This window comes from Alligator mississippiensis, chromosome 1, assembly GCF_030867095.1.
Source record: "Alligator mississippiensis isolate rAllMis1 chromosome 1, rAllMis1, whole genome shotgun sequence".
In the NCBI taxonomy this organism is placed as follows: domain Eukaryota; kingdom Metazoa; phylum Chordata; order Crocodylia; family Alligatoridae; genus Alligator; species Alligator mississippiensis.
In genome coordinates this window covers 426987370-427008586 of record NC_081824.1, presented here as the reverse complement: position 1 = coordinate 427008586, position 21217 = coordinate 426987370, and the positions used below count along the sequence as shown (strand labels likewise).

Genomic DNA, 21217 nt, shown 5'->3' with positions numbered 1-21217 from the left:
GTCTATAGCTACTGCTCAGACCAAAGCCTAAACAGTCTTCAGTCTCCTGAAAATGACTGTTGGATGTTCTCAGTTTCTTTGGTGAATGCATGGTGATACCCAGATCACACAGAGGGCTGTAATTCATTTATAACGTCCATCAGTCACATTCCTGCAGTGTGGCTCACAAAAAGTGACTGAAGGGAATCAAAATGAAGCAATATTGTGCACAAAGAGTACATCACTTCCCAATCACATTTTTTTTTAAATTTGTGAACTACATTTCTGGAGACATGTCAAAGAAAACTTTGTGTGTGATTGCTTTTTACCCTGCAGCTTTCATTCTAGCAGGGACAAATTGTTGCAGCATCTGTTACACAATGTCATGGATAACTATGGCAGCAGAGATCCCCTCTGTAATTGTGGAGGTGCTATTCTCTACCAAATTACATATGCTAATCAAAAGGGGAGGTCAGAAACTAACAGAAGTGGAAACATCAAAAATGTTGTGTGAGTTTTCTTCCTGAAGTGAGCCATTCCTTCTCAATCTCACACTCCAAGCCTTTGATTTAAGATGATATTTCAGCCCTATTGATTTAGGATCAAGCACTTTTATTTCCTCCTTTGAAATTGCTAGTGTTCTCAACTAAGAAAAACAATGAAAGGTGTAAAATCTTGCTGTGCTGGCTCCTCACATGAATCATGTTGAAAGCCTTTTGTACAATTAACAAGAGTGGTTGTTTTTGTTTGTCTGCAAAGAACAATCTAATAAGGGAATCAAACAAACATCATGTCCTGTATAAAGTGGAGCTGATAATGAGTTTTAGAGGCTCCCGTTTCACTGTTTGCATTGATACAAAGCAGTGGCAATCTTCAACTGTGAATGGTACAGTAAATAAATACAGCCATAAGACACTGAGGGAAATGCACAGCAGTATGAGTAAAATAGTGATGAAAACATGGGATTTTTCTGCTACATACTTCACATTTTGTACTCTGAAATTAAAATTGAGAATGCAATATTTAATTTAAACTACGTTATATTATTTGAAGACCATTCTAAGAGATGTATATACCTTGGGGAACTTCTTGTTTATGCTATATTTTTTTAAAAGTGTTGTAGCTTTTTATTAAGATTTACCATTGTGCATGTGTAACATATACAGTATGACCTCATAAATCTGGCATGCTCAGGAAAGAACCTGCTGGAAATTTGACAATTCCAGATTTTTGAAACCAGAGTGGGTTTTTAAAAAGTGATGGATTTTTGAGAATTCTTGATTTTTTATTTTTTTATTTTTTTTTTTATATTCAGATTTATGAGGTTATACTGTATTCACAATTACACAAGAACCTCAGTTAGAAGAATATTAAAGTTACAAAGACAAAGGATTGGACAGTGCTTACTGGTTTAGTTACTATTCAGAATTGTATTTTACCCTCATTTGTTGAATGGTTGAGCTTTTGATTTGTTTACTGTACATTCTTCAAACCATCCACTGAATACAGGATAATTAACTACAGTGTGCAAGTGTCTAACAAATGGTGAAGAATTTATTTTCAGAATACTCTGGTCATTTGTTCAAAGCACAGCTCTCATTGACTTTATTTGTACTTTTCAGGACTCAGCATTTTTGCAAATCAGACTTAAGGAACACATAATTACTGATCCCTTTTATAAAGTAGGAAGTTTGGTTTAAATCAGGGATGTCAAACTCACTTTGGGGCCTGGGCCTTGGCCAAATCCAGACTGTGGGACTCTTTGAAGGCCAGACCCTGCTTGGGGAATGTGGCTGAAACTGCTACTAGCACTGGCTCTGGCATGAGGCATCTGGACAGACAGTGGTGGCTCCAGCATGGGGTGGCGATGAGATTAGCATCTGAGGAGCTTGGGCTATGTCAGCCCTCACTCCCCCTCCTACTGCTGATCACCATGTTCATTAGGGCTTAAGGGCCCTGAATTCAGTGGCAGGCCATATTCACCTGGCCATGCCCCCCCAACTTCTGGTGGCCTTCCAGTAACCTGATGAGCTGGATTAAGTAGCTCCATATGTTTGACACCCCTGAGTTGCCATGTGTCAGCTTCCATGGCAGAGAAAGATGGAATTCAAATTCAACTGGATTTGTCCTAAAGCTAGTCTTTCTGTTCTCACACATCCTTTGCCTTCTTCCCATTTCTGCAACAAATAAGATAGGGTACTCAAAACAACAACCGCCTTCAAAATGGCCCTGATTCATATCCTAAGCATCATCTGTCCTTAGCACTGAATGGAGCAGGGGGCCCTGGGATAAAAGTAACATGTGGACATGTAACTGAAGACCAGAGCATAACACACATCTATAAGAACTGGCTAAATTAAGGTTTTACATTGGCATTTCCTAACTTTTGGGTGTTTGACTTTGCAGCCTCAATGACTTTCTTTCAATGCAGTTTTTTGTGTGGGGGAAATTAACAACCCACGTAGCTGTAAATATGATTTCAACAAAAGGAATTTTTATTTATGGGGCTGGAACCTTTACATCCATGGCATAGATCTTTGCCGTTTCAGTTAACCATGTAGCTGGAGGAGACCTCTTGGGTCAGCTCATCTATTCTCCTTCACAGAGACAGGTTTTACCATTTCTAGCAGATGTCTGTCCGGCTCCTTTTTAAACCTTCAGGGGAGAACCTTCAGTCCCCCAAGCAGTTTCTTCCATTGGCCATCTGTTCTGATGTATAGGACTTCTTTCTTAAGGTTTAACCTGATTCTGCCTTCCTGTAGTTGGCTAGGGAGAGCCATTGTTCCCTATTCTTTTTTGCCAACCATTCACTTTTTCAAAACTATTATAATGTCATCTCTGAATCTTTGACCAGGCTTACTGTTCACACTTCTCCAGTCTTTCGTCACATGGCTTGCTTTCAAAACTCCTCATCATCTTGACTAGTCTATAATTTGTCTACTTCCTTCTTCAAATATGATACCCAAAACTGTACACAGTACTCCAGTTGAGACCTAATCAGTGAGGGGTAGAGCAGTAGTTATTTCCTGTGTCTTGGATATGATGCCCCCTCCCAAAAACATGGGAAATATCCAAACAGTTTTTCTGGATGCCCAAGCATGCAGTATTTCCCTTTGTGCAAACAGTGAGTCTGTTTTTAAACTAAGGAAAATGTACTGGGGGGAGGGAAAACAGTAGTAACTGAGAAAACACAGCAACCAGAAATTAATATACCTGTTGGAATAATGAGGAAACTATAGTTTCGTTGGCAGTAGTCTTTTCACTTGGTTTCCATACTGTCCAGGATGAATGTTTCTTGAACAAATGGCTTTTTCATATGTCACTTTTGCTGTTCCCCTATTCCTATCATGGTTTACTACTGGTTGGCAGTGTCCCAGTGTTCAACAATTCACATAGGCAGAGGCCTTCCAGGCTCTAAGGAAACTGCTGCTAGATCTAGTCTTGAATTTCCACGCCACCCCTCAACATACCACTGTTTCTTCCTTCCTTCCCTTTAATGTTTCTGCATTTATCTAGTGCAGCCCTAAGATACCACCCTGCTGTATTGATTCTGCTCTGAGGGTGTTAGGTAGAGGGAAGCCCACATTTGAGTTTGTTCAGTTCTTGTTACCCTTTGCAGTTTACCAAATTGCAGCCTGTGGGGAAGGGTCAAATGTAGCATGGGGCTACATGCTCCCTTAAACACAGTCCTTATCAATAGATAAGAGCATCCTTCACCTCTAATTCACGTCCATGAGTACATGACGGAGGGTCTAGTTATGGTGAATTATCACTCAAGTCCTATTAGGGGCAGGTTTGTTGCCCACTAGTTCCACAAACAGAATAACAATTTTTTTTTTATTTTTATATCCAAAACTTGAATGTATTTTAACTGAAACTTCCATGCAAGTAGAGGATGGTTACAGAGAGTTCCTTCTCCTATGATCCTCAGCCCATGGGATTAAAAGTATGTTTTAGCTTCCTCCTCAACGTATGCTAAAAACTCAACGCATGTCTACACCACTTGCTTATAGCTCCTGAGAGTGCTACTCCCACACACGCCATACCCATTACTTCCTTCTGCACACATGCCAAACCTAGACATGAAGCAGTGAAGCAACACTGAGGGCTCCCTGCCCTGTGTTTCTGGCATGCTAGGCAATGGTGGTGAAAGGGACAAAAAATATTTTTCTTTAACCTTGATCTCAGAAACAACTGGATGGTAGTAGCTGACTTTTTTTAAAAGTCAGTCTGAGGCAAACATCTGGCATGTAGAATTTAAAGTAGTTGAAACTACCGTTTTGTATCAAACAAAATTATAGGGGTGCATGTAGGTGTGTCGTCCCCGGCCCTCCTCATACACATGGGTTGTAGTGGCCACATGCTTTGCCTGTGTCATTTGCTCTCTGCCCATTAATCCAACTCATGAGGGAACTATTTTAATATCAAATCCTCTGAGAAGCTTCAAGCAACCATCATTAACAAAGAAAAAGTGACAAGGAAATGAGTTTTCCTAGTCTCCCACAGAAGCCAGAGTTAGGCCCAGGAGTCTTCTGACCCTGCATGCCTGCTGCCTTCAAAAGGAGTCCGTTTGTAACAAACACTTCACCCTCCTTCCTCTGTGATTGAATGAAAATTGTTTTAATTTTCTAGCCCTCACTTTTTTTATTCCAGTGAATGACACACAATAGAATTCACTGTGTTTTTGGATGTACCCCATGTTTGGCACTTAAACTTGGTACGTGTTTGGCACTTGGTAAGTGTTTGGCACTTAAACTTGGTACGCTTTCAAACATTTGTAGTGTACTTTAAATATAGTATGCTGACTACACTGTGAAGGACAATATAATTTGAAATACAAGAATTGGTGATATTTTCTATATCCCAAAGGAGAAAATGTTTTTGGAAGAACTTAGCACAAATGCAAAAATATAACTCTTAAAAGAGTAAATTTCCTAAATAGTGGTCTCCTATGGCTCTGAGTACTATAAAATTAAAATGTTTGAAACTGATACCTGGGGAAAGAATTTTCTTCTTGCCTGATATTTTTGTCTGAAAAGTTCTTGTTTAATTTTCTATTATGCAAGTTATTTTCGTGCTGGAAAATGTTGTGCAAAAAGACACAGCGGGCTTGTGCAAGAAGACACAGCGGGCCCGTCTACATGTTGCCCTATGGTGACGTAGCAATATGCTATGGCGACATAGTGACATAGCAATCACACAGGTCTACCTGTGATTGCCTGCTATGTTGCCATAGCAGTGTGCTTCCCACTTATAGTGTGCCACTACAGCAATGTAGTGGGGAAATCTAAGCATGTGTGGTGAGGTACCTGAAGGAAGGAAGTACTAAAGCACAGCATTGTAGCAACATCGCCATACGGTAAGGTGTAGACACACATTAAATAACTGGTATGTCCTAGATATTGGATATTCTCTATACAACTATGTGCAAAAATGACTTTTTTTAAGTCCCCTGTAACCAGTGTTGACTGCTGGAGTGAGACGGTCATCTTGACTGAATTTTGTCTTCTAGCTGCATGTAATTTAGTGTTAAATTTATCCAACTTCTGGGTTTTTTTGTGTAGAAGGGACCTGTAGTAGGCATGATGTAATTGGCCTGGTGTCAGGGGTCCCCTGGTGGTCAGACCCATCTGCTTTGCAACTCCTGGTTTCTGTCTTGCCCCCTATCTCCACTGCCATGACTTGGTCTTTAAGAGTTTCTTATTCAGAAGATTGGTGATGAAAACAGAATAACCTTTTCTTAGGTGCACTATATTCCAGGCTCCCCTTGCTCCTCATTCAGCAGGGTGTATCTTCTCCTTTAAGTCAGTTGCCCAATTATGCCTTGTATAATAATCATGATCGCCAGCCACCCTCATAGTCACACCCATGCCTCACAGATGTTGCCATTTAATACTCAAATGAGGGCCTCTCTCCCTCCTCACTGTCTGGCACTCTAGCCTCCAAGGCTAGGGACAGACATTCAAAAAGCCTTACCCTGAATTAATTCAATCTTTGCAGGTTAGTCTAACCTAGCTAAGCTAAATCACTTCGTAACTACTCAGACATCCTAGACATGCAGGCATATGCCTGCAGTGACTCAGGCTAGAAGCTGGGGGGTGGTAAAGCAGCCCTCCCATCCCTTCTGCAGCACTGAGCTGAGGGTAAGGTGTGTGGCCAGGCCCCAGCAGGATGCTCCGATTAGCCCAGCAGGAAATTGATAACAGTGTTTATCACCCCTAACTTAGTATTTATCACCCCATTAAGAGGGACATTACCAGCTACCAGATGATTCTGTGCATTGATTCTACTTGTTGATTCAGCACAGACTGTAGCCAAAATGTGGTCTGCTAGCTAATACACAGACACCTCTCATCAACGCAGAGGGGAGGGGGGAATTCCTGCTTAGCAGGGAGTGGTGAGGGGGTGGGGAGCAGCAGGCCACAGTCTGTGCTGGAGTTGCTGCCAGGGAGTAGAGGAGAGGGGCGAGCCCTGTTGTGGAGCAAAGAGCCGTGCCCAGCCCAGAGAGCATGCCAGGATGTTGGGGAAGTCTGGTTTATCTTAAACCAGCAAGAGGCCTGGGACAGACATTGCATAAACTGGTTTGACCTGAATCAGTTAAGTCTGATGCTACATTCAACCAGGTTTATCTCAAACTGGTTTCAGACATTTTTAAACTAGTTTATATGCACTGAAAATCTGTTCTGTTACAGGTTCAGACCAGTTTCTGATCACTTAAACCAATTTATGTGTAATGTCTGTCCCTAGCCCAAAAGTTTTACTGTGGTTTTGGCCTTCTCGGCTGCGAACCATTTCATACTGCTAGGTCCACTAGCTTTGGTCCATGGCTAGTCCACTGCCCTGGTCCATGGCTTCTTGAGCCTCAGCCCTCTCTCTGTCTCTGCTGTGTCTCATTTTTTGGCCAATTTGTCCCACTTTATCTCATTTTCCCTGGTAGAGTGAAATAGCATGCCTCACCACATTCTGTGACTTCTTCCTCCCCTTATAGTCACCTTTAGTCCACCAGTTCAACTTTACCATAAACAAAATAAGCTGCTGCATTTAAAAATAAACTTCTTCACTCCCTGGGTACAAAACAACACAAAAAAACAGTGCTACCACTATAACAAAAGTATTCTTCTGAGTATGCAAGCTTCACAGGTGGGCATGACTTGACTCAGCTGGTGACCCCTCACTAGCTCTCAGCATCTAGGTTCCAGTACCTCAAACACGCTTCTTCAGCAGGTACCTTCTCCTATTCTAGGCAGAATTTCTCCCTCCTTCCCATCCTCCCCTTGTCCTCCTTCTGGTCTCTGGCAGGGGCTTATGTATTCCAGTACCTTGTCCCCATGCCGATTGCTTACCGCATCTCACACGTGTTAAGGAGCCTCTAATCTCTTATTTACAGGGCGGACATGGTTCCCGCAACGCTGATTTTTTAAAGTGTCAGGGACCTGTTTTCCTGATGTGGGTCCTTCTCTTTCACCCCAAACATTCCCATCCCTACCTCTCATCTCTCCTTTCCATCAGCTCAGTAACAGGGTTAGGGTTCCCCGTCTCAGGATCCCAGTGCATTTTCATGAAGAATGTCAAGGGAAAAAGACTCCCACATCCCTTCTCCAAGGTCACAGAGCACATGTGAACTCGTTTCTTTTGCCCAATGGAACTTATCTGGTTCCTCTGCTTTTTAGGTCATGCACATTCCCATGAGGAGGCCAATATTTGCCCCATTATTTGATTTGGAGTTTGTCATGGAATATAGTAAACTCTTATTTTGCTTGTGTTTTGCATTGAATTGTCTATAGGCTGTATGATTTTAAAGGTTTATGGAAACACAGAATCATAGGATTGGACAGGATCTTGAATCACCTAGTCCACCCCTGCCCATATGCACAACTCACTATTCTGCAACCAGTGGTTGCAGCTATTTGAGAAAACTGTAAGCAGAAAGAAGCAGAAGCCAATTTGTTTTTTAGTTTGCAACTCTCCTTTTGCATTTAGACAGACATTTATTTTGTATAGGATACTGAAAGCGAGATGTCCCCAGTAGTGCAATTACAGAAGACTTGGCCAACAATTTTCATATTAGAACTACAAATCTGTCCTGGCTTTAATTAAACTAATAAAACTGTTAATCTTGTGCTGGGAGAATAACTGTTCAGTAGCTAAAGAAAGTAAGGGACTAGACACAAAACATGATAGATTAAATCTGTAGCCTTAAATTATATATTATACCAAGGTGTTTTATATGAAACTTTTAGTTTTTATATGATTTCACATCTTAATAATAAATACCACTAATTTGAAACTTATTTGAATATTTGAAAAACTAAACAGAAGAGAGACATTTTACTTAATAAATTCAGTAATTGCTGTATGGGCAGCAGTCACTCGCTTTCAATTAATCTCCCTTCTAAAAAGCATATTTTGTTTTTATTATCAAATAGTGTCTTATTGATTAATATCTGCCTTCAAATGTAATGTATATGAGTGACTTTGGGAGAAATTCTATTGCATCTTTCTGTTTGTATGAAGCAATATCTTTTTTAGGCTAACCTGTGTAACTGTGAGAGAAGGAGACAAGCTTTTGGGCTTTGGTCACCCTTCAACAAGTCTGGGAAAGAAATAGACACATTCCTAGCTAAGTAGAAACTAGAACAAATGCTTTTGTTTAACCTGCTTATGTTAATGAATTTGAGCATTTGAAGAAGTTGACAATTGTCCCCTGTGGAAAACAAGAGAAGTTACCAGAGGGAGATGTGAGAGGTAAGTCATACTTGCCATGTCTACACTTGCATTAATGCACCATAGGTACTGCACGTTAAGTTTAGTAACTGTGGGTGCATGTATGCAAATCGCGAGGATCTTCCAACGTGATCGGTCAAGTCTGCTGGAGCATTGTTATTTTCAAGCTCCAGCCAGCCTCTGAGTCTTATGTATCGGTGTCCTGCACTTCAAAATAGCAGCAGGGTTGCTTAAAATAAAGCTTGTTCAATGAGCTTTAGATAGAGCACCCTGCCACCATAGGTGACATGTAGGAGGGTATGGGGGGGGGGCACATGCCTCCCCTGGGACAGCGAGTGCTTCAGCTGATAGGGGGGCACGGAGAGCACTAGTGTTGCCCCTGAAAGTGGCTCCACCCTCCAGACTTGGGGGGCACCAGTCACCCATGCCTGCCGCCATTTTGAAGCATGGGGATGCTGATACACAGGCGCTCCGGGAGTGCTTTAATTAAAACGGCTGTCAGAGCTGCTGTGATTAAAGTGCCTCCTCCCTTCCCTACCCCTGGAGGACGTGTAAAAATGCCCTGTAATAACAGGTACTAACTGAATGCGCAGTAACTGGCACTATTATGCAGTAGCACTGGCATGTGCCTTTTTAGTGACACTAATGTGCAATAGACTATTTCTACTGGGCATCAGCACAGTAGCACAGCTTTTGCTCTGACATGCTAATACGCAATAGAATTTGTCTACTGCATATCTAGCATCTCAGATAGATGTGCCCAGTGAGATCTAAAAATCAGTGTTTTTGTTGGTCCAAGGTTTTTTGTGCCTAGTGAAGTCCTTAATGCCAAGCCTGTCTTCTGAGATTATTGTGTAGGGTTTTTCTGAGGAGTGACATTGTGACATCAGAAATGAAGTGGTTATTTTGTGAAAAATGTTGTGCTACTGGTTTGCAGGGTGTTTCTGTCCTTTATTTTTATGTGGGAGTCTCATGGTGATGATGGTTTAGTTTCACCCACAACATTTCTGTGAAGAAACATGGTCCATTGGATGAAATATATCATATTGTGGTTAGGCATATATAGGATGGTTTTTTTGTGTGGAGTATTGGTGGTGTTGGAAGTGCATTTGCAGTTTTGCATTTGTTCTGGGAAGTCTCATAAGTTTGGTGAGGTTAGGAAGCAGTTTGAAAGCTAGGGATGGGTTTGGGAAGATTTCATCCAAGACATTAACTTTTTTGAGTGTAGGTTATAATTATTTGGTCTTTCTTACAATTTCTAGTGTGGGATATCACATGACAACCTGGGATGTACAGCTGGGGGAAGCTGTACATTTTCTTTTTGTATTGTAGTAGGTTTGTGCAGGGTATGCAGGTGGCCTATGCAAAGTTGTGGTCTTTTCCCTTGGCAGAGTGTTCTTGTTGGATGGTAGTTATTATTAGATTGGTGAGATGAGTATTGTAAAAGTTCTCCTTTGAGTTGCAATGTTACCAGTGGGCCTGGCTATAGATTATAGCTTTTCTGCTATGCTGAGCTATTTCTTGGTTGTGTAGATGTAAGTGCAGTGATCACTTAGGTTTTGGGATTTTTATTTTTTTCAGGGTGCCATTCTTGATGTTTATTATCATATGTAGAAAGTATTTTGGAAATATGCAAATTAGTTGCAGTCTGCCAGGAATACACAAAAATCCAATGAGGGTGCTGCTGTTTTAGAACAGAACTGTCTAACTTTGGAGCAGTCAGAGATCCTGAGTCATGGGTTCCCTGAGCCCTGTGAGCTGCCCCATCCTGCAAGCATAGGTAGCAGAAGCCAGATGAGGGAACGGGAGCCTGGTGGCAGCAGCAGCCAGTGGTCCCCAGGCAGGAGCCTGCAAGCTACAAACAAACCTTTCATGGGCCTCATACAGCCCATGGACTGCAGGTTGGATAGCCTGGTTTTAGAACTATCAGTTACTTTCAATACTTTTGACTGTTGTGGGTTGCTGACATATTTGTAGACCCAGGCAAGGACAAGACAAGCTGCTTTTCAGTACATGTATTCTTTCTGTACTGATAGGACTCAGAGGAAAGTATTAGCCAATCACTTGTTCTTACATTTAGGTTTTTCCCTGTGAGGTACATAAAGTTATATTCTGTTATCCACTCACTTGGGGGGGGGGGGGAAGGGAGAAGGGAGGAGAGATATCAAGGGAGTTTGAGCTGCAGTGTCTTCTGTATGTAGAATGCAGTCTGCTGTTTCATCCCACCCCAATCATGCATGTGGTTGCTCAGCTACATTATTGTTCGTAAGAGCTGGCTGTGTCTCATCTTCTCTTAAATGTTGTAATATTAATAGACTGGGGAAAACAAGCGCAGGAAACAGCAGAAGGGACTCTGCTTCTTTTGGTTGAGGCCATGTATCATAATTTGTTCACAGCCTAGTTGGCTTGCCTCTCAATCTCTGTTGTTAAATCCAACTTCCAAAACATCCTTGTTTTCCCAGTGTTAGGGAACTGGTTGCCATGGGAACCTTAAATTCTGATTTCTATGGCTTTTTGGTGTTTAAGATTCTAATCTTTAGCCTGGCATTAATTTTTTGAAAATATAATAGTTATATAAATAATTTATTTTTCAGTATTTGAACGGGGTTATATGTTTGACATGGTGGAACTCTAATTTAGAATGAGGTTTTTTTTGACTGGCACTGATGATTAAAGGAACACTGCAGAAGCTACTTCTGTATATATTTACTTAGTATAATTTGTAGGAATACATCTTGGTTGCTCAATTCATTCCAAATAACTCAATGGATTTTCTGACACCTTCCTTTGGAGTGACTGGTATTATTCGTGAGGGATGTGTAACTTGCATTCCTCAGGATTGCAACTCATTACAACTCATGGTTTGAGGGAGTGAAGAATGCCAACACAAATACAGAACTTTGCCTACAGTCTTTGTTGCAGAATGCAGTGGATAATGCAAAAAAAATTAAGGATCCTGGATTTCTCAGAGAACAAAGCATCTTTTACAGTCTTGAGCAACTCAGGTTTTGGAAAGTGCACAGAATTCTGTCAGCCATAAACCAGACTGAAACTCTTTTACAAGTTAAAGAGAAGCTAAACTGTGACTTAAATCATTTTTCAGTATGTTGCTTAGCATATTAGCTATGAGATCCTTTTTCAGGTCATTGAGAGTCATATAGCTAAAATACTATATTGCACTTTGAAATTGTACAAGTTGAAGATATTCAAGGTTCTTTATAGGTTCAAAATGGAAATACTGAAAACCAACTATTTCAGTTCCCATTTTTTATGAAGCTGAAGAAAGATTTACCTCTTTAAGAAAAAAGAAAGAAAGAGATAAAATTGTAAGGTCAGTTAGAAAATGGCATGAATGCCTTTATATCATAATATTTAGAATTTACAGAAAAATTATCCATAGCTCCAATAACACTTTTCAAAGAGGAATAACTATCACTGTTAAGAAGAGAAAGTCACATTGTAAGTCAGTGGCAGTTTAGAAAATAGAGGCAAGGTCTCTTCAGTCCTATAACCAGTCTTTCACTCCTAGAGCCAATCTTTGAGATCAAGAAGGGAAAGCACAAAAGCACTAAGACATTTTCAGGATATACCCCAAGACTCATGAAAATGGTATGTCAAATCTGTAATATAGCAGTTGGCTCAGCTAGATGATCTATTATACGCTCTTTCATTATTACAATTCAGTAGAAAGGAAACCACAGGTAGTAAACTTTGGATTTTGTTCCCCAGTTGTGTTAGGGGGCAATGTATTTCAGGAAGAGTCCAGTCAGACCAGCAGTTTTCCAATGATAAAGTGATACAGTAACTGTCTTTCATCAGTCCAGAAAACCAGTGCTGAAAACTAATCCAGAAAACTAACCAGAATTAAATGCCTTGATAAGTTATGGCCACATTCACAAAAGCATTTAGGTACTTAATTAGAATAACTAGAGTAAAAGTCCATTCTCAGTTTACTGACTTACTAACAATATAGATGTCTTTGTTACATGCCCTCGTACGTACCTTTGTGAAACTGACCCTTTCAAAACAATTCTTTTTGGACAGATAATGGCTCCGGAGGCCATTGTTGCCATTACACGTGTGCGCCGTACAAGCGTACATAACAAAAAATTGTGCATTGTTAATGGGCCACTAATACATTTATAATAGATTAACATATTCCATGTTGATTTTCTTTTTTTTTTTTTTCTTGTCTCTCAGCGCACCTTCTTCAAGTATCTTAACACTTTAGAGCACACAGCTGCATTCTCAGCCACTCTGGCTTGATGCAGTTGAACAGATTTCTGAAATGAAGATGCTACTGTTTTTATTTTTCTTTTGTGGCCAGCTCAGACCTGTCAGATTTATCATGCTTGTAATGATTTAATCAGTTCCAGTGTCAGCAGTAGAGAAATTACCTCATGGGGGATATTCACTGCTCCACCTGGCACCTTTCCTGGATTGAGTAAATCATGCAGCATTTTAATAATTCCGTGAATTTACTGTAGCAAATGCATCTTGTCTTGCTTATTTACTCTCACCTATCTTTCTTTTGTTCACCTAAATTTTCTCTGCTAGATGAAGCTTCTGAAAATAGATGAAAGTAGGAGCTTTGTTTCCAATATTTGCAATGTTCTCCAATCGGTCCCAGGTTAACCTAATTTAGAGTAAGCACTGTATGTTAATAAGAATCAAGTGACTTCTATTTCAAAAGTCCACAAGGACACAGCGTAGACTCTAGACTCTATTCTGGACCAAAAGGTTATACTATGAGAGTTGTTGTAGTTCTGTGAAACTTAATGAGAAATAAGTGTTTCAAAATGTCTCATAATATTCACTGTTTTGGTTAGATTAAGTGGAGTGGCATGGGCACTTTGCTAATTTCTGCATAATAAAAATGCTTTGAGACAATATCATCTTCCAGTCTTTCCATCTGGTCTGTCATCACATGTTTACAGGATTGCCACTGACATTCAACCAATGAATCATATCATGAACCACCAGCTGAAAGATTATTTCAGGAAAAATGATTAGGTAAAAAGGAGCTTGAATAGTTTTTCTGAGCTGAAAGGCATGGCCATTAGTGATAGGATTTTTTTCTGGCCAATATAAATTATCTTCATTATTCTGGAGGCCCTAATAAATTAAAATAAAAATATTTATTATTATTTATTTTTTATTTAGAAAGCAGGTAATATTTGAGAGAGAGTGAAACAGTATAATAGCTCATAAATTGCGCTTCATTTTAAAGGTTAAAAAAAAAAAAGTGAAATTGACTAAAATATTTTTTTCTGACAGACTAGCATTTGTTTAAACTGTAGAGAAAGTCATTTAAATGTAAAGGCAGTCACTCCTAACTTTATACACTTTGCTGCAGTTCTGGGTATTTGTCATTTTGTCAACATTTTGAATGTTTTTTAAAAATCAGTCTAAGGTGTTAAGCAGTTTTCTTCATTGGCATATTGATGTAGATTTGTTAGTCTATATATATTTAGTTGTAAGAACCACTTGATTTGGAAATGATGCTTAGATATTTTAAAATGTGAGAGTAGATGAAGCCAGAAGGTGGTATTCTCCCTGCGAGGACTGCACCCAATAATTTGTTTAAATGAGTCATGTTATGCTTTTAGAAAATTGAAATCTCTCACAACACATTGGCCCGAGTAACTCAGTTTTATGAATTTAAGCCACCTTTGTGGTGTGTTACATACGAATAGGTTAGTGTTACTTTGTTAACAAATTTGCAGAAAAAGAAAGGAATGACTAGAGATGAAACTGAGAATATGGTTGATTTAATAAACATTTTCTGTTAGCCTAAATAGGAAATGTAAAATAGACTAAATATGGATAAAAGACTTTTGAAAAATATTGTAGCTTTCCAGAAATATGCTAAAATAACATTGCTAACCCTCAGTGGTGGGTTTGTAAGTGTTTTTCAGAGACTTCATCTGCACCTTTGTAGAGAGCAAAAGGACTGAATTTACCCTTCAAATATTAAAGGGTCAGAGCTACAATCTGTTTAGGATGAATTATAACATTCTCTTATAGTTTGCTTGACGTACCAGGCACTTTATTTTTCAAACAAGCGTAGATTTTTCAGCACTTTATCACCATTGGAATCAATGACATATTTCTTTTTAGTTGTATTTCTTACAGAAGAAGAATGTTTAATTTTAAAAACTGAATCATTATTTGTTAATGCATATCTAATACATTTTCACAAAGTAACTAATGTCAGTTTTACAGATACCAAAAGAACATATATAAATCTCCTGTTCCTATACTAACATACAAAGAGAGCAAATAGTAAAAAGTGTTTTAGGATGGAAAGAAATTTTCAAAGACGGGATGAAAAGCCAAGAGGCAGCAAGAGTCAATCTTGGAGAAAATAAGCAGTTTTTAATTGTTTGGCCCACAGTCTGGAATTATATGGAGAGTTTTACAGTGGTCTACTCTATAAATAAATTTTCATTTCAATCTATTCACATGTTCTGAACAATTACACAGAATGAAAAATCAAGGATCTCGCTGGAAAAAATGGGAGAGAATTTTTTTTGTATATACTGCTGTAGATATATTATGCAATTTTCAACTACCTGTTATTACATAGTATTAAGAACTGATGTAGGTGGTGGGTGTCACAGGCGGGGTCCTGCAGGAGGGCCGTGATCTCCTCAAGGCCCCCTTCCCATGCCAAGTTGGCCCAAGGGCACCCTCAGATTCTCGCCCGCCACATCTTTGATGTTCCAATATATTAGGGAGGCTGCCTTTTACGCCCTCTTGGTCACTTTTAGCTGGTTATTCGGACCCCGTGGTTTCCCATACTCCTCATGGGTCCCGCTCTGCAATGGGTGCTTCAGGGCACCCTAGCCTTATGGGCTGTGCGTGGCTCCTACCACCCCTTTCACCACACCCCAAGCCTCGCAGCTGGAATAGACGTTGTTCAGTCTCTCTCTCTCTCTCTCTCTCTCTCTGTTTCCGTGCCTTTCTCTCGGGGGCTCTTCTCAGTAATGCTGCCCCCTTCTCCAGGGCTGACCATGCCCGCACTGGGGCTTCTCAGCAATGCCCCCTTCTCTGGGGCTTCTCAACTGCCCCTCTCTGGGGGCTGAGGTCTGTGCACCCCAAATGCTGCACCCTTGCTGGCACTGGGACTTTCACACTACCTTGAGTCCCCTATGAGGCCTCCTCCAACTCCTAATAGCCTCACCCAAACCACAAGTGTAACAAACAGTAACACAAACTCAAGCCTCTTGGCTATAACGTAAACATAAGCTGTCCGGCTATAATCACGCTTTGCCTACCGGGGTTCTTCATCCCACAGCCATGTCACGTGCTGCTCCTTCAGCAGGCTTCTCCTCTCTTCTGCAGCAGAGAGCTCCTTCCTCCTGGGCTGCTGGCAGGGAACTGCCTCTGGCCTCAGCTCCTAGATTTTAAGGGCCAGGCCCTGCCCCTTAGTCAGCTGACCTCCTGGTTGCCCCAGCAACCCACAGCTGGGCTCCTTATTCCCTGTTAGGGCTATTTCCCCAGCAGTTTCCCCTCTTTAGGAGCAGGGCACCTAAGTGCCCTGCGACAGTGGGATTTTAAAAAATCCCTTTTCTCACCAACCACCTCTATCCTTAACACTTAGCCTCTTCCATTCCAGAACCAGTACAACAGCCGTTCCCATTAAGAGTGGTTGTGACCCTGAATGGGGTCATAAAACTTGTAAGCAGTGTCACAAGTCAGATGAAACTCCAATTGCAAAAGTGGGGGTTACAACTAAAAGTGCAATGAGAAGTGGGATCATGAGCCCAATAACAGGGTCACTGGTGGAAGAGTTCAGGAACTGATGAAGTAAAAGCTGAGAAAAAGAGTTCTAAGAGCATTCCTGACCAAGCACTGGCATACCAAAGTGGGAAATGAGTTTTCAAAGCCATTGGCACTTCTTACCGAAAATATCCTGCTCCCAACCCATCTCATTTACATAAAAAGGAGCAAAATGGGCCAGGACTTATGCATTTACAGGGATTATTTGTATCGTTCCTGTTGTGGTTGCCTTGTTGTCTTTTGCCTTTTTCTGAAAAACTGGCAGGAATAGAGTACAACGTTCAGGTGAGGCAGAACTGGTTAAATAGGACCAATGTCTCCATGTATGAAGAAAAGAGGGCTTTGGACTAGTTGCCCTTTGCTTTGTTGTTGTTGTTGTTTTATGGCACCCAGAAATGCATGAGGCTTCTCACAGAAAGCAAAAAAAGACACAGTTCCTTTCCAGGAGAGTTTGATATCTTTATTTTAGGCAGGCAACAGCAACTGGGAATGACAAATACCAGGAAACAGAGGGGGCAGATTATGTCTAGGATCACAGGAGTACTCATAGATGTTTATTCAATTCAAGCATGTGCGCAATCAGGATGGTTTGATCAATTGCTTTGTTTTTTTAATTTGTATAAAAATAAGGTAAAGATATGAGAGCATGGAGAGATGTGATATTGTTTTGGGTCTCCAAGTCATCTTTATGTAGTCTGGCTTGTACAGGTTTAAACAGTCCTTGAAAAATTAGATGTTTTAGGTGAGTATACTAGCTTGTTCCCTAGGTTTCTGTCACAGTTGTCATCCAAAAGACAAAAGAGCAAACCATAGTCCTCACTGTGCATTTTCAGGTAGCGTCTATCATGTAAATTAATCTGAGGGTTCATCTACACAGAGACACTGAGGGAAATTAATGCAAATGAACTAACAGTAGATTCGTAGTTAAACTGCATTAAACCCCTGTTTAGATACTCTCATTCAAGGTGGCCTTAATTTGATTTAGCGTAATTCATTTTGGAAGTGAAGTAAGTTAAATTGCAGTAAGGCTATTTAATTCTGAATAAAAGTATCCATCCAAGGGGTTAATACTGTTTAATCCACAAGAAAATTAATTTGAATGAATTTACTGGAATGCTTCTAAGTGACTCCTTCAGACTCCTTCACACACAGTTGCTGGATGATGATTCCAATATACAAATGTTCATTCTAGCAGTGGAAAATTTCCACTGCTGGAAATGATTCTGGGAGAAGGAGCAGTACAGATGTTCAGTTTCAAATCTCCCCCGCTCCCTTGCTCCTTTCCTTGTACCTTCCTGAGACTGGCATAATCCCAATCTGGGGAAAGTGTGGGCTGCTTCATTCATCCCATTCCAGTGGGGGCAGGAGAAGTGGGGCAAAGCCCCCTGCTTGCTTCTCACACCAGCGACTCTGGTGTGAGGAGCAGGCAGGTGCTTTGCCCCACTACTACAGAGGGAGCCTCGTCAAGCCCTGTTCCTAGCCCCGCTGATTTTTAAATCACTACCCCCACTAGCCAGCTGTCGTGGCACAGGCAAAGCAATGCTAGAAGGAGCCAGCGGAGTCCCCCTGCCTTGCCCTCTTCCTCGGACTGCCTAGTAGGGAAAGAGGTAAGGAGCAGCGGCTGCTGTTCCTGTCCCCTTCCAAATCAAAGCATGGGATCAACCTTTACCTGGTTGGAGTTGGCTTATTTTTCTCTCAGAACTGCCATTTTGGGATGGGAGAGAGTGCTTGAATATTTCTACATTTGTCCACTTTCGGTTTCTTCTGGGAGAACAGCGATTCTCCTGGTAGAAACTGAATGACTATGTGGCCTGAGATAGCAAATCTATCCTTTGCCCACATTTTAATGTCCATACTCTGAATCTGGAAATGGGAGTGCTATATATTTACAAGCCCTTTAACTAAAACATTTCTAGGAAGACATGGACTCAGTTTGAGACTATTGAACTGATTGCATATATTCCCAGTTGTAGTTCTCTTGTTAGAAGCATAAATATTTTCTGTTGAGAGTGAAGAAGACAGACAAGGCAGGTCCCAGAAAGACAAAGGAAGGAATGGAAGACCAAGATAATGTTGTCCTGCTGCCTATAGATATCTATGCTGAAATAAAATGCTTTTAGTTTTTGTCTTTTACATTACCCAGAAATTGTATCATTGCTTCCATTCAATGAAATACAATAAAACAGAACTCCAGCTTGGAGTTTATCACTGACTGCCAATAGAACATTCTGTGATAGTTTTACAGCCTCCCAAATGTAAACTGCCATTGGATGTACTCCTGGAGCTTTTCTAAAAGGCCACTTTCCTAAAATCTCTCATTTGCATCTTGCAATATAATGAAAATGTTGTTTTCAGAAAGGTGGCTTTTTAGTTTTTAAAATTCAGACAAATGATATTCTAAAAATATGTGCTCAGAGCTTCTTGTGGTTGAAATACTTGACACTAATGAAAAATGACACAAATGTGGAATCAACTATCCAGATAGATTAGAAGTGAAAAATGTAATTCATAGGATCATAGGAAAGTAAGCCTGGAAGGGACGTCATAAGGTCATCCAGCTTAGCCCCCTGCTCAAGGCAGGCCCATCCCTGACTAAACCATTCCAGCAAGTGTCTGTCCAACCTGCTTTTGAAAATTTTCAGGGATGAAGATTCCACAACTTCTATAGAAACTTGTTCTATAGAACAGCCTGCAGCATGTCAGACTGCAGAGTGGGCAGAGCTATGCCTCATCATGAGAGAGTTCCTCCTAATTGCCAACCTAAGTTTCCTCTGCTGCACCTTGAGATCGTTGTTCCAAGTCCGGACCCCCGCAACCACGGAGAAAAAGCCCATCTCCATCCTCTCTATAATCACCCTTCAGGCATTTGAAGACAGTTATCAAATCCCCCTCAGTCTTCTTTTCTGCAGACTAAATAACACTAGCTCTTTCAGCCTTTTCCTCATAAGTCATGCTTCCCAGACTTCCAGTCATTTTGGTTGCTCTCTGCTGGACTCTTTCCAATCTGTCCACTGAGAAACAGTTGAAGTAGGAAATTGAGCCGTATAGTGGAAAAAAAAGCAGAGGCATATACTGAGATTATACACTTCAGTGACGGTCAGATACCACTTGAAGTTCTCATTCAGCCTTCTTTGCCTTTTTTAAATAGCTAAGTTTAGATCTGTCCTTAAAGTTCATTCTTTTGAATTATAAGAATGGATTTATTTTTCCTGACTGATATTTTGTTTGGGTTTTTTGTGATATGGAAGCTAGAAATGAAGTGGATAAAATTATAAACAAAGTAGGTGCCACTTCAGACTATTTGGCTGCTTACAAATGTTAAAAAAACCAAACAGGTCACTCTTTACTGGAAGAAGCAGTGCATTAGTTTGACCCAGCTTGCCTAATGTCTGTATAGATTGGACACTTCAGTGGGACTTTTTGGTGCTTTTATCTAATAGCTGGCTCAATCAGCTATTAGATAAAAGTGCGCAAAAAAGTCCCACTAAAGCACTTGATCTATACAGACATTGGGCAAGCTGGGTCCAGCTAAAATGATGCCTGTTTTGGGCATGTGCTCGGCTTGATGTGGGAGCACACCAAGTTTACAGTAAAGCAACTTTTTTGTTTTTGTTTTTGTTTTTTAATGTTTGTAAGCAGCCTACCTTTCTACTGGGACATAACCCCAGAATTTGAGGCTGTCCTAGAAAACAGGATGAACTGGCTCTCCTTCTGGCAGACAAAGAATTTGACCTCAGTGGGCTGACGGAGACCTGGTAGGACAATACATACAATTGGGCAGTAGATATTGAGGGCTATAGGCACTACAGAAAGGATCGGGTAGGGAAGAAGGGTGGAGGGGTAGCCCTCTATGTGAAAGAGTGATACCCATCCCTACAAGTTATGTTTTACTTTAGAGAGAGGCCCCTTGAGACCCTTTCGGTCAAGATACAAGGGGCTTAGGAGAAGGGGACCTGATGGTGGGAGTCTACTATAGGCCTCCCTACCAAGAAGAGGAAAGCGGCCAGGCATTCTCGAGGGAACTGAACAAGGCAGCCAGCACTAAAGACTTGACAGTCATGGGTAACTTCAGCTACCCTGACATCTGTTGGGAAGACCATTCAAGCAACTCCAGTAGATCAACCAACTTCTTAGCAGCTATACATGATCTGTTCTTGACACAGGCTGTGGAGGAACCAACTAGAGGTAAAGCCACTCTAGACTTGTTGCTGACCAAAGGGAAAGACATGGTAGGTGACCTGAAGATTGGAGGTACTCTGGGTGACAGTGATCATGATTTGATCAGATTTGCCATCCACTAAAAGGCTGGCGATTCTGCCAGCAGAACAGAAGTCCTAGACTTCAGAAGGGCAGACTTTGGTAAACTCAGAAGTCTAGTTAGAAAGGCCCTTCGCAACCAATGACTGGACAATTTGGGAGTCCAGGAACTGTGGTCTTTCCTTAAGGAGGCAATTTTCACTACTCCAAAAAGATGCCATCCCCACATGGTCAAAAAGAGGGAAGGGACCAAGAGACCCTCTTGGCTCAACAGGGACATTAGAGAACTTCTCAAAAAGAAAAAAGAAATGTACGTGAAATGGAAAAATGGTGCTGCATCCAGAGAGGAATACACACATACTGCCTGGATCTGCATGATTGGCCTGGATGAGACAAGGAAAGACAAGGCATACATAGCGATCAAGCAGCAGCACCTGGGTCCCTGCACTGCAATGGTGAGGCACCCCCTGCT

General features: G+C 41.0%; 1 protein-coding gene across 4 annotated transcripts in view; it reads left to right on the top strand.

Annotated features, from left to right (window-relative positions):
* MTUS2 (microtubule associated scaffold protein 2) overlaps positions 1-21217 on the top strand; it is a 575297-nt gene that overhangs the window by 347162 nt on the left and 206918 nt on the right. The window lies entirely within an intron of this gene.